This window comes from Lacerta agilis, chromosome 12, assembly GCF_009819535.1.
Source record: "Lacerta agilis isolate rLacAgi1 chromosome 12, rLacAgi1.pri, whole genome shotgun sequence".
Taxonomy (NCBI): domain Eukaryota; kingdom Metazoa; phylum Chordata; class Lepidosauria; order Squamata; family Lacertidae; genus Lacerta; species Lacerta agilis.
This window is the reverse complement of record NC_046323.1, coordinates 47,771,757-47,786,717: the sequence shown is the minus strand read 5'-3', so window position 1 is coordinate 47,786,717 and position 14,961 is coordinate 47,771,757.

The following is a 14,961-nucleotide window of genomic DNA, read 5'->3' as shown; positions in this document are numbered from 1 at the left end:
CGAAGCTCACTGGGTGACCTTGTGCCAGTCACTGCCTCTTTCAGCCTAACCTACCCCACAGGGTTGTTGTGGGCGTTGAGCAAGGCGGGAGAGGACCACTTATACCCCCTTGAGCTCCTTAGAGTGGGGGGGGGGGATGCTGGGATATAAATGCAATAAATATAATGAAATCTCCAGCACCTCCTGTTTAAGAATCTTAGGTAACAGGGCTGGAAACCACCTTTGACTGACACCTTGGAGAGCAGCTGTTAATCAGAGCAGTAACTAGATGGATCAATAGATTGATTCAGTTCCTATGCTCACCGTTTAACTCACCGTTTTACACTTATCCCCCAAGTATCTTGTGACTAGGTTCCTATAGCCATTTCCCTGCTTCGGGAAGGCTTGGATGCTAAGGCAAGTTCATGGAGGAGAGGGCTATCGAAGGCTCCTAGCCATGATGGCTATGCTCTGCCTCCTCCGTGGTTGGAGGCAGCAGTGACTACAAGTTGCTGGAAACCATGGGAGGGGAGAGGGCACGTGTGCAATACCTGGAGGGTCAAAGGTTCCCCACAACTGTCCTGGGAGCCTCCCTGTGTCAGGGAATCCAGCCCTATCAGGGGCTCTCAGCTGAGGAAAGGCTTCCATGGATGTTCAGATGAATGCAGGCAGGAAGAAGTCCTCTTCGGGCCTTTGCACTGAATGTCTGAAGTGGAGCCTGTGCATGAAGGGATATTGGGCATGGGGCTCGCATGCACACCCACCCACCCACCCACACAGACCCAGCCACAATTCTAAGCACTCTGGTAACAGGAATTGCCTTGCGTGGCATTGGCATGGAAACTTCTTGGTGTTTTGCGCTATGACAGGCATCGCAGTCTGGAACATCTAGGGCAGGGGTTCCCAAACTTGGATCTCCAGCTGTTTTTTTGAACTGCAGCTCCCAGCAACCCAAGCTAGCAGGACCAGTGGTCAGGGATGATGGGAACTGTAGCCTACAACAACAACAACAACAACAACAACAACAACAGCAACAACAACAACAACAACAGCTGGAGACCCAAGTTTTAGAAACACTGATCTAGGGGGTGCCAAGCTGTGAAAGGCTGGCTTAACCTTTCTCATGAGGTTCCTGAGGAAATATGTGGAGTGTGTGTGTGTGTGTGTGTGTGTGTGTAGAGTCATTCATTTCAGGAAGGGCAGATGAGTAATTGAACAACCCCCTTGTGCATCTGATGACCTGTGCAGGCAAATCCTGGCTGTTCCCAGCTCGTGCACTTACTGGCTGTTGCCTCAGAGCAGCATTTCAGAGCAGCGGAGCGAGACCACAAGCCCTTGACTCACACCTGTGCAGAATTCTGCCACGTCTGCACCGCATGGGCCAGCCCCCCCCCTCCCCTCTCCATTACGCCTTGGCCACTTTGGCTGGCAAATGCCCAGGCTCGTTGCTGCCCCTTCCTCCTGTTTCTATTTTCTGCCTGTGCCCGATCGGTACCAGAGTCCAGGAGGCACAGCACTAACTACTGTTGTTGGCATCTGATGACATCGCTTATATAGCCCCTGAAACCTCATGCCTACAATAAAACAATCAGTCTCCAGGGTGCTGCATCAATTTTTCATTTGTCTTCTCGGTTCCCATCTGTAGGTAAATTTAAAATACCGGTAACCTCCATGGCATGAGAAGCAGGAGGACATCCAAGCAGGCTGTGTGTGTGTGTGTGTGTGTGTGTGTGTGTGTTTGCATTATCGGAACAGAGAAAGGGTGCTTAACTCTGTGGAGGCAGGGAAACAGCTTGCAAGTGAAAGGGAAGAGGTTTCAGCAAACTGAAGCAGACTTTTTCTTAGCCTCTCTCTACTGACCTGTGCCCAGAAGGAGGTCCCCAGCAGCCCTCCTTAACCTTGTGCCCTCCAGGTGCATTGGACTGCAACTCCCATCAGCCCCAGCCTGCATGGTCCAATGGCCGAGGGTGATGGGAGTTGGAGTCTGACAGCACCTGGAGGGCACCAGGTTAGGGAAGGCTGCTTCGTAGGCCTCGGGGAGGAGCCAGTCTCAGCCATGCAAAACCAAAGCCATGCAAAACCACTCGAGGTGACCTAGAGATGTCCAGCTTCTGCCTACTTGAGAATGTAAGGTACACAGAATGCAGCACCCCTGCTCCTCCCAGCAACCAATCATGGGCCTCCAGGAAGCTCAAAAGCAGGGCATGAAGGCAACTGCCCTCTTCTCTCATTGCTCCCCAGATACTGGCGTCCCTACATCCATCGCCATTTGGTGGCAACTGTGCTTTCTCGAATGTGGTATGGAAGCCAGGTGTGCATTTTGCTTCTTGACGGACCGTGTGCTGAACTGCTACATAGAGAATCCAGAGATCTAGAAGTGGGGCTCAGGCCTGGGGCAGATGTGGCTCTTGAGGCCTTTGTACCTGGCCTCCAGGGCTCCCTGTGGGTCATACCCCTTCCCCAGCCACATCCCTCATTATATCCTCCTTGAGTGTCTTTGCCTGGCTGGAATGTGTCCTTGAGCTCAGATAATGCCTCTTTCCAGCCTGGATGGAGGTGGAGTTTTGTGTGTGTAGAAACCAGCCTCCTGTGCAAAGTTAACATTGACTTTCGTTGCCACGCCCACTTTTCACCTCTGGCCAATCCCACCACTTGCATATGGCACCCCACTCCCCGGAAGGTTGCCCAGGAAATAATGTGACTCTCTGCCTGGAAAAAGCCCCCACACACCCCACCCCTGGTGTAAATAAAAGGACTTTCCCACTCTTTGCCATCTTTCTCGCACTTCTGTTGACCGCAACTCCCCAGTTTCTGCTACATCTAAAAACTGTGCAAGCTTTCCCGTACCTTGAGTGCTACCGAGACCATGTCCTGCTGGTGGGTTCCCCCTGGGCATCTGGCTGAGCACTGTGGGAATGACCCATGCTGGACAAAGTGGGCCTTTGGTCTATCAGAACAGACCCTCCAAGTGTCTCTATTTTCCAGAGTCATTTACAGAAGCCTTCTAGGTTTCTGATATGATGCTGGAACGTCTCGCTTTTCCTTAGGTCATCCCTGTTTTCATCGGAGAAGTGTTGGAGGGTATGGAGTTATGCGACCCCTGAGCCAGGGAGATAAGTAACTAAACAACCTTTAGAAGACATCTGAAGGCAACCCTGCATATATCTTGGAGGGTATGTCAGAGGCCCTTCATATGTTTTCAGGATTCATATTCCTTTAAGGTCTCTGGGGACTACATTCAAAAAGTGTTGTGGGGGGTCTGCAGTGCTGGCTCTAGGTTTTTAGGGTGTTGCTGGGGGCATTGGAGGCAGGGAGGATCTCAGCAGGTGCCTGGCAATGGCCACCAACGGCATACACCCTTGTTCTACCAGTTGGTTGCCCCTGATTCAGCTGAAATGCTATTGTGTTCCTGAGTGCTTGATGGCATCTCAAAAGCAAGATTTCTCTCTGTGTGAGTGATTGCGAGGAAGACGTGCCTGAGGTCAGGGTTTGACCTAGAAGGTTTGGGGCTGGAGCTGTTTGCATGGTCAGTAAGAATATCAGGCAGTGTCAGAGACATCTGGTAAGTCTACTTACTAAGCAGAGTCTCCGCATGTTTAGGAGGGATAGAATTCTGATCCCAGCTGTTCATCAGGCGGCCTGCCAGGGTCACAGACGTACCCGCCATTTCTCCTCATCCGATGACTGGCAGCTAATTTTTTTTTTTAACCCTCTTTTTAAATAAATGAATGCAGCGGATGCTTTGGAACATATTGAATTTGTCACATTGGTGGAATGCCATCGTCGTTCTGCGTGTCTTCGGGGCACCAGCAAGAAACTGCGCATGATGTTTCGGGTTTGCGCTTGTTTATGCTGCAAATGTGCACCCAGTTACATGGGCTTCCCCCTCGTGGAAATAAATGAGATTAAGCAAGCGTAACTAGAACCAAGACTGCAGCCACGGACTTTGATTTCGCACATGTGGTTTGGTTTGGTTTTTTTTTTTCTAAACCAAAACATTTACTGTGCAATCTTCAGGGTTTGCAAAAAAAAAACCCGCTTACTATAAAATATTCCCAGAGGACATATGTGAGTTTTAGAGTGAGAGAGGCAGTTTTGATAGCACTTTCAGTGCCCTCCAAACATCCATATATTCCACCACCCACGGCTTTCTGGGATGAGGTCGGGGCGGGGGAGGTCTCACTGCTGCAAATCCCGCAAGACCTGCTCCCTGCCTAGCAGACCTTTTTTCCACCTGGCCTGGGAGGGCTGACCTCTGATTGACTCCAGCTGCAAAAGCTGAGGCTACTGAAGAGGCCAGAGACCATCTTGGCTGTCTCCCTAGTGCAGGCCCAGGTCATCAAGCCTAAGATTCCACAGCTGCTGCCCCGCCATGCACCACCACTGGCAGAACTGGCAGCAAGAGCAGCAGATACTGTTTAACAGATACATCCTACGCTTATGGTACGATTTTATTCTCTTGCTAATTATGCTGCTTTAAATGTGCATTTTATAACCGACTTCCTTTAGTAACGTTTCCTTTTGAAATGCTTAAGATATATTTTTTTAACGTTGCTGCATTAAATGTGCATTCTGTAGTTGACCTCCTTTGCGAGGCTTTATTTTGAAACCTTTAAGATAACTTTTTAGTTTCCTAATAAAAATAATAAAAAAATTTTTTTAAATGTCCAGTAGCACCTTATAGACCAACTAAGTTTGTTCTGGTACTGTTTAAGCTTTCGTGTACATGCACACTTCTTCAGATACCATGAAAGCTTATACCAGATGAAACTTACAAGGTGCTATGCTACTGCACATTTTTAAATTTTTATTCCGACTGCTTCAGACCAACACGGCTACCTACCTGAATCTAGAATCTACCTACCTGAATCTAGAATTTTAGTTTCCTGTTATTTAATGTTGCTTTGAATGCATACTTTATATTTGACTTTCTTCAGCAATGTTTTATTATGGATAGTTTTATTTGACGTTTTGATGTGTTGTAAACCTCTTTGAGATTTTGTTCTTAAAAACATAAAGCAGTATAGTAATGAAATGGACGATGATAATAATAGTTTAGTTCCAGCAACAGAAGAGGCAATACCGTTTGGCCAATACTTATGACTTCACCAATGCTCCCATCTCTCCAAATCCCTGGAGCAGTTTTGCACTTGAAATAGTTGCACTGGTTTTTCAGTATGCTGAAGGATGAACATGTAATATGTTGATGATATATACACTTTTTTTAAAAAAAGGTGGAAATCTCACTTGATTGTAGCTAGACTGAGATGGACACAACATCTGACATTGGAAACGACCTCCACTACAGAGAAGTCCAGGGCTTCTCTTGCATGCATGTGTTCTTGAAATACAAGTTATTAGTTATTATATACAAGTTATTAGTTAGTTATTATTATTTTTCATGCGGAGAACTTTCTGCAGACACTTTTTTAATGGCAGAGCTGTTTTCACCCCTATGGGCACAAGAGACCCCAGGTGCCATCTAGATGCCCCAATCCCTTCTCAATGAGGCAGACCTTGAAAAAGACCATGGCTTAGTTGGCTGTATGGTAGTTGGTGGGGAACCTCCAGCCCATGGGCTGAATTTACCCTGGCCTGGGTCCCAGATTCATATGTGACATCAGGTGTGGGGCAGACAGACATGCAACCAGTTCCTGCAGTAAGTAGGGTTGAACACACTGCCCTTCAGCAGATGGGCGGTGAAGTCAACCCTGCTTGGTAGACTTCCTGAGATCCATGCTGAAAGCAGCTTTGCAAGCACAATGCCAAGTGCTTTCTGGGCATAGTCGACAAAGCCCCATGCACTGTGGTTCCCAGCAGCCAGCTTGCATTCACTGCACAAAGGACTTAGACAGATGGGTGGAACATAATAAGGTTTGGTTATTGTCCTGACCCCCAGGCCCAAGGGAGGGCCTATGCGGGTGGTTTGATGCAGGGATGTCAAACAAGGCTGTCAAGAACACCAGAACGGCCAGTTCTAGTGCTTTATTAAAGAAACGCCCTGCTGTCCTTAACAGATGCAGGTTGGACACTGTAGCAGTGAGAGGTCATTGTGACTTGTCTGCGCCCAGGAAAGCATTCATTCATTACTTGTACAAAAAGACAGCCTAAGTCAGTTTGGCCAGAACCTCACATCACTCCGCCTGGCTGTTGGGGGCATAGGGGGCAAATACCCAAGTCTTACAGATAGCTCCCCTCTCTGGTCCCAGAGCCCAGCATGGTGTAGTGCCAGTGTGGTGTAGTGGTTAAGAGCAGTAGACTCGTAATCTGGGGAACCGGGTTCGCATCTCCGCTCCTCCACATGCAGCTGCTGGGTGACCTTGGGCTAGTCACACTTCTCTGAAGTCCTTCAGCCTCACTCACCTCACAGAGTGTTTGTTGTGGGGGAGGAAGGGAAAGGAGAATGTTAGCCGCTTTGAGACTCCTTCGGGTAGTGATAAAGCGGGATATCAAATCCAAACTCTTCTTCTTCAGCATCCCAAGCCCAGAGATAAGCACAACATCAAATCAAGCCAATGAGCGTATGTCAAAGCAACAGCACCAACATATAAACATTCTTCCAACAACTACCATTTGACTCCCAAGATAGCATCTGCAGGCTTTCCAGAACCTTTGGTTCTGCACAGTGATTGACAGGTGGCTTGTCCCACCCACCTGCCAAAGTTGGCCCATCAGGGTGGAGGCAGATGAAAGTTTCCCCACCCCCTTCTCTGTGGACCCCTGTCTTCTTTCTGCAAAGAGTGACAATGGTGGAAAGAGATTGGCCTTTGCTGGTGGTTCCCACCCCCAGGACTGTAGCAAAGAACAAGAACGCCGCATCATTTGGACCCCAAGAAGTCACTAGGGCTATTCCCTACTGAACATTCCTGGGTGACCCACATATTCCTCTGGTTCTACAGATCTTCTTTGGAGGCCCTGCACTATGTGTCCCCAGCAAGCAAAGTCAGGTGGGTGGCTACAAAGGGAAGGGCCTTTGGAGTGGTGGCTCCCAAGTTATGGAATAGCTTCCCCAGAGAGCCTTTCTTGGTACTTTTTGTGGTCTTTTTGGTGCCAGGTATAGAGCTTTTTATTCACGCATGCATTTTAACCTTGTATTAAAAGAACAGCCCTTAAGCCTTTGGTATTTATAATATAAACATTTCACTACCTCCATTTTTTAACATTGTTTTAAGCTGAGCTGCTCATTTTTTTTACACACACACACAAACACACACACACACACACACACGGTCCGTCTGCTATGAATGAAGGTTTTGTTACTATTTCTTTAATGTTAATTTTTTTTGGACTTTTTAAAATATCGCGGGAGGCTTGTTTGCTGTTCCACTATGTTAACCACTGAGAGCATTTGTGTGTGTGTGTGTGTGTGTGTGTGTGTGTGAGCTGTCACATCAATTTAAACAAATAAATAGCACAGTAATTAAATAATGGTAACCCTATGTATGCATATCCTTAATCTGATGCCTCCTTGCCACTTAGCATGTGTGAACTGACTCCACACTCTGTCTTGGGCTGACAGGCAGGTTTGATACCTGGGGTGTGGGGTGGGGTGTGTTGCTCACGTAACGTCTGAATCGGGGCTTGATGTTGCATTCACCCTTGGTTAATAATAATAATAATAATAATAATAATTTATTTATACCCCGCCCATCTGGCTGGGCCTCCCCAGCCACTCTGGGCAGCTTCCAACAGAATGTTAAAATACAATAATCTATTAAACATTAAAAGCTTCCCTTATCAGGGCTGCCTTCAGATGTCTTCTAAAAGTCTGGTAGTTGTTTTTCTCTTTGACATCTGGTGGGAGGGCGTTCCACAGGGTGGGTGCCCCTACCGAGAAGGCCCTCTGCCTGGTTCCCTGTAACTTGGCTTCTCACAGTGAGGGAACCACCAGAAGGGCCTCGGTGCTGGACCTCAGTGTCTTGGTTGAATGATGGGGGTGGAGACGCTCCTTCAGGTATACAGGACCGAGGCCATTTAGGGCTTTAAAGGTCAGCACCAACACTTTGAATTGTGCCCGGAAACGTACTGGGAACCAATGTAGGTCTTTCAAGACCGGTGTTATGTGGTCTTGGCGGCTGCTCCCAGTCACCAGTCTAGCTGCCGCATTCTGGATTAGCTGTAGTTTCCGGGTCACCTTCAAAGGTAGCCCCACATTGAGCAGGAACTGGGTTTGCTCCACTCCTAGAGCAATCCGAGAGCATTTTTCTCCCGGAGAGCGGAGCACCTGAGACACTGAATTACAGGTTGCTCTTTCAGAAGTCGAGGCTTTGCCGCCGCTCTGCCAAACCCATTAGGCAGGCAGGTTTCTTTGCAAGTGCCGTTCTGTTGCTAAGGAGTTTATAATTTCAGCTTTCGAAGGCAGGGGAGAACACGGGAAGCCTCCCGACATCAGGAGGTGTCGTCTGGAGAAAAGTTTTGCTGGCATCCCACGCCTGGGGCTCCTGCCTTCACTGTCTGACCCCCCCCCCACTCACCCTGTGATCAAGTGCTCTTAACAACCACCCCACTGTTCTGAAAAAGCAGCATTACAAGAGGGTTCGCATTAGCCTTTCATCTGGGAGGAAGTTGCTGGGAGGGGAGCCAGTGGCAGTTACAGGAAAGTGTGGCGGGTGGAGAGGAGCACAGAGGGCTGGTAGGAAGAACACACACGAGATGAATCGGAGGAGGCAAAGCTCACGTACACGGAGGAAGGCGTAGGCTTTGGACCAGATCAGCAAAACGGCCAAGCCATTTTAGTGCGTTGGTTTTAATTTGCATTGGAAGAAGCCAAATGTTTCTGCCTGCCTGATGTAACCTTGCGAGTGGAGCATAATGCCGTTCTGCGTGTTACCAATTCCGCCCCCCCCCCCAAAACGCACACACACACACACACACACACAAACAAGTTGCCAAGAAGCTATTCAGATTCATTCCAAGAAATACCTGAATGGGATGTCCTTGGCCACTTCTCCAAAGGAGCATATAATTGTTGCGTGTTTGTTTGGTTGGCATCCATCTGCCTCGGGAGACAATGGAGGAGTGCGCCACTGGAGGTGAGGTCAAGCTGTTGCAAGGTTGCGGCGCCTTCTGTGGCTGTAGAGGCCGATACAGGAGAGACATGTTTTGTTGCAGCTGGGGCAGGTGAAGGCGCCCAGTTGCGCTGCTGCAGATGCACCACGGCGTTTCTTCTCTCTATGGTCCTCCCAGATGGTGGGGACGTCAGGCACCTTCACTTGGTGGAAAGCCAGATACAAAATGTACCTGGCACTTGGCTAATTTCGGACACGGAGCAGTTTGGGTTGGGCTTTGGTGGAGAGTCGCAGACTGGGTGCAAAGTCAGGTCAAAACTTGGTGGGTTAGGAATCGCACCAGAATGCAGCCGGGAAAATCAGAATAAGGGGACAGAAGGCAGAGCAATGGCAGGCAGAGGTGATACCAATATCTGTCTCTCTGTCTTACTGCCCTGTGCTGTTATTATTTCACAAACCTATAATTTATTTCCATTTCTGTATCATTTTAGTTGGCATTAGCAAGCTGCCTTGAGATAAGTGGGGAATCATTTACACACATAAACAAGTCACGAAATCGGAGGGGAAATGTACATAAAATGTGCTAATCGCAACATGCAAACATTTCCAAACATACACAGATCTGACTCTCAAATTCCGGCTAGTTCCTGAGCTGTGCAGCTCTTTCAGAAAACAATGCCCAGCCTACATGTTACTAATTAAGGCAGGCACAGGCAAACTTGGTCCTTCAGATGTTTTGGGACTACAATTCCCATCATCCCTGACCACTGGTCCTGTTAGCTAAGGATCATGGGAGTTGTAGTCCCAAAACATCTGGAGGGCCGAGTTTGCCTGTGCCTGAATTAAGGCCACCAACCTATGCATACTTACTTGGGAGTAGCATCACAGAGCTCAGTGGGACCTTCTTATGAGTAGACCAGCACTGTAAGATGCATCTGTACCAGGAATTGACGACTGGTGACATGGAAGTCACAGATCAGCCCTAAATTAGGCAAGCAGTATTATTACGAACTAGACATCTCATTTGACTGGTTCAGCTAGCAAACTTTCTATCTGGCAGCTGATATTAGAATCTGAAAAAAACTGTAAAATCCAGATCTGGACTTTTTATGATAATAAAAAAATAAGAAAGTTAAGTGACATCAATATATCGCATGTCTGCAAAAACAAAACAAAAAAACAAAAAAACCCTTAGTATCTGAACTGGTTTGTAGAGGAAGGCTGGAATCCTAAATAAGGGGAGTAAGCCCCGTGGTACAAATGGGTCTTACTTCTGAGTAGACATGACAAGCATTACATTTCATTATGATCGTGGTGACGATGATGACAATTATCATTCCGAGTTGGCATTTGCTTTGTCTTTTGAGTGCTTTGCATGCATTATTTGAGTTACCCTTGTACAAGTCCTGTAATGGGGTTTCCCCCCCCACCATTGTTTATTTCCCCACATTACAGAATGGTGACCCGGGGGGGGGGGGAGAGAGGAAAGATGCTCTGGAACAGAGGTTTGCCCCAATCTACTTAGTGTGCTTCATAGCAGAGGTGAGATCTAAAATGTTCCCTCTTCAAAAGCTTCCATGCACAACCCTTTGGCCAGGGAACTGCAACACACCAGCAGAGGCTCAGGTTTAAAGGAGTGACACGGTTGATTTTTCTTGGCTTTTTCGACAGCGGCGCAAGATTCCACCCTGAAGTGTGTCTCTTCCTATTCCCCGCCCTGTCCGTTGTCAAGCTCCAGACAGTGCTGTTTGCAATCCTGGTAAGGGAGAAGTGAATCCCAGCACCCACACAGAGCAAGAAAGAGAGCATGAGAGAGAGCTGACAGCTGCCGAACACCTGGAAATGCTACCTGGGAACGGGCAGCATGGGTTGCCCGCGTAATCAGAGCATGAAAAAAATGCTTAAGAGACCGCTGGCATCTGCTCATTCATAGGGCTGCCACCTTCCCCCAGGGGAGGGGGGGGGGATACCAAACCGTCGCTCATTTGCTTTAAATAATGCATTCAAATTATTATTTTTAAATAAAAAAAGCTCCACACTCTAACCTAGAGGTTGATTGCCACTATGATGATGATGATGATGATGAAATCCAGATTATAACAGCATAAAAGCAGGCCAGCCAGCCAATTAAACTAAAACTTCTTAAAAGTGTGAGGCCATCGCTCAGTGGCAGAGCACATGACCTGCCTGCCAAATGCCCCAGGTGTCTCTGGGTAGGGCTGGGAAAGAAGCCCCGGAGAGCTGCTGCTGGTCAGTGGCGGCAATACTGAGATAAAACCATAGAATTGTACAGTTGGAAGGGACCACGAGGGTCACCTAGTCCGGCTCCCTGCAATGCAGGAATATTTTGCCCATCATGGGACTCGAACCCACGACTCTGAGATGAAGAGTCTCATGCTCAGTAATAATAAGCATAGGGTTTTGTGCAATACATAAATGAATTCTGGCAACTGGAAGGAAGTAATGTCAGATACCGGATCTAGTATCTGGAGGGGATCATGTGAATGGATGCTGACTTGTGCAAGACCCTCCTAAGGATCTTGAGATCTCTTAACCCCGTGGATTTATTTATGTAAGAAGAGGAAAAACCACCATACGCTTTGCCTTGGTTTTCTGAGAAAGAAGAGAGCAGCTTCCTGTCCTCCCACAGCCTTATTAATTCACATCCCCCAAACCTGACACAAAGAGTCCTGTACAAATCTTGCCTTTTGCTCACCGCTCCTAAAAACGATTACAGCGACTGTCAATCTTGAATGTTATCTCTGAGATCTCACTGTTGGAAGGCACCTGTCTATGTGACCACCGTAATAAATCAGCTCAGGCGAGGCTTGGCACATGGAAAGCACCTCAGGATTGCTTGAGGTTTAGCATAATCCAAATGCCCAAGGAAGACATTGTTTGCAGCCCTGGGAGAGCAAGGAAGCCTTGATTAATGCTGATCTGGCTGCCTCAGCCCTAATGCTCGCTCGAGCCAGGTGGACGTCTTGATAATCGCACGGGGCCCAGAGGCCACAAACTTATAGACTGCCAGAACATCAAAGCGCCATCGCTTGCCATAAATTACCGTATTTTTTGCTCCATAAGACGCACTTTTTTCCTCCTAAAAGTTAAGGGGAAATACCTGTGCGTCTTATGGAGCGAATGGTGGTCCCTGGAGCTGAATTGCCCAGGTTGTGCTTTTTATTTTACAAAGAGAAAAGGGAGTGTTGAAAGGACCCCACTCAGCAGCTGATCAGCAGGAGATCGGGAGAGAGATAAGAGTCCCGGCTCCCTTTCAGCCCCGCCCTCCTTTGTTGAATGTGCTGCAGAGGGAGGTTGTTTGTTTCCCCAGGACATGTGACTGGCTGATTAGATTAGCTGTCTGAAAACAGTAGAAATGGCTCCCTTTCCTTAAGATTTTTCAGAAATGTGAGTTAAACCCCATAAAAATGGGGCTTTTCCTCTTTGCTTTTCCCCCTTTGCAAAAGGAGCTTTGCTTTCCCCCCTTTGCAAAAAAAGCTGCAAAACCTTTAGCTGATCCTCAAAACAAAAACAAAAACAAAAAAAACCCCTAGGGCTTTTCCCTTTGCAAAAAAAGCTGCAAAACTTTTAGCTGATTCTCAAAAAAGGCCTTTTGCCTTTGCAAAAACAGCAGCAAAACCTTTAGCTGATCCTCCAAAAAAAACAACCCCAAAACCCCAGGGCTTTTCCCTTTGCAAAAAAAGCTGCAAAACTTTTAGCTGATCCTCAAAAACAAAACAAAACAGGGCTTTTAGAGGAGGAAAACCAGAAAAATATTTTTTTTTCTTGTTTCCTCCTCTAAAAATGAGGTGCGCCCTATGGTCCGGAGCGTCCTATGGAGCGAAAAATACGGTATGTGGCCGCCTTTGTGTTAATGGATGCAGGAAAGGTAAACAAGGCCACAGCGAGATCGGAAGGGGAAGCTCTCAAATAGGGATGGAGGGAGCTCCCTGTTTTAGTTCTCTGAGTTTCATGTTTTTCCAGTCTTGAGTCCAGTTCTCCAGTTTCCTGCAGCGAGTTTCAGATTGCTTTTTAAAAAGTCCTCGGGAATACCCACCATCATTTTGGTGTGCATTTCCCCCAAGAAGCACATTCTTGTATGCAGTTTTGACTAACGTGCACATTTGTGCGAGCAGTTTTTCCCTAGTAAGATACATTTTTATTTTTATTATTTTCTCATCGTTTTCTCTAAAATCTTCACACTTCCTCCATAATAAATGCATCTTTGTAAACAGTGGTTTGTTGGAGAACTGCGCTGCATGCACAAATGTAGATAAGTGTGAATTTTGAAGGGTGGCTATGTTCCGGGTCACACATTGTTTTGGAAAATGCAAATTTTGCCGCTGTGTGTTGATGGCTTTGGTTCCACCAAGGTTGGTCTCCCTGCCTTCTACCCTACCAGTTTGCAGTGCACACCACCAGGCACTGATTTGGGTGTTGTGAGGATGCATTTCCAGTACATGATATAGTGGTGGAGTCCACATGATCATATAATCTTAGAATTGTAGATTTGGAAGGGACAACCAGGGTCATTTAGTCCAACCCCCTGCAATGCAGGAATCTTTTGCCAGATGTGGGGCTCAAACCTGCAACCCTGAGATTAAGACTCTCAGGCTCTACTGACTGAGCTATCTGCAGTGATGATGTCCAGTATCAGGCGATTAATGTAGCTAATATATTTCTGGAGGAGGTGAATTTCCCATGGATCCCACTGCATCTACAGGATCCACAAGGAATCTAGGGGGAAAATAGCCCCGTTCAGAAATGGATTAGCTGTGTTGACCACACAATCTTACTTTATGGAGTTTGGGGGATATCCCCACAAGGGGCTCAAGGCAACAGCCGTGGCAAAAGCACCTTAGTGACAGGAAGATCAATTTGGAAATCATTTGGCTGAAAGGTGAGCCAGAAACCTTTGGAAGTAATCGAGTGAAAATCTGTGGAGACCACATACCAGCAGAATGGTACGGACCCTGCTGTGACACCAGCACCAAGCGGGAGTTTGTGGTCATACAAGCAGAGAAGTGCCCAGAAATGCATGCGTATTCTTAGAGGTCTGTTGGAATAAGAAGTGTTTTTCCCATTGTGCGCAACTCCTGAAATAAAAAAAAAATATTAATGAGTAATATTGTTCCAGCCCCAATTTCCTTTCCCCTTTCCTTTCCTCTTCCCCTTTTCTGTTGTTGTTGTTGTTGGGGATAAGGGGCCTGATGCCGTTTCGATCCACAGAAATCCTTCCTGGTGGCAGTAATTCGCATGTTTTATTGGAATTCAGGTGCTTTCAAAAGAGTTTATCAGATCCTTTCGCTCTTCCTGCATTAGCACTCAAGATTCACTTCAGGATAGCTTTCAGCCTTCCTCCTTGAAGCTGCTGTTCATTAAGGAAAGGCTCGAGTGTTTTGCGATAAAATTCTTTCTCTGGGATGCGAGTGGCAGCAGTCCGGTGGAGAGAAGAGCCAGCCAGAGATGGAGAGCAAGAGGAGGGGGGCTGCGGCGGCGGCGGGTGGGTGGAGAGGGAGGCTGGCCAGGGGCGGTTGACATCTTTTGTAGAAGCTGGGAGGTGGCTGGGGTGAAGAGAAAGCCTCAGAAAAGCTCCCTTGGGGCTTAAAACAATGCTGCTTTCAAAGGCTGTCAACCTGATAGGCTTTTACTGTCCCAGGCAGAATCCCATCCTCTCTGCCCAGGAGAACGTGAAGCCAATGCAACAAAGTGTGGCCAGTGTTTGCATCAGAGCATAAGGAGATCCTTGCACCATTGCTGGATTACCTAATAGGACAGCGCCAGCACTTTGAATTGTCCATGCGCGACACACATAATTTGCTTACGTAGGTATTGCTGTTGTTTAGTTGTTTAGCCGTGTCTGACTCTTCGTGACCCCATGGACCAGAGCATCCCAGGCACTCCTGTCTTCCACTGCCTCCTGCAGTTTGGTCAGACTCATGTTAGTAGCTTCGAGAACACTGTCCAACCATCT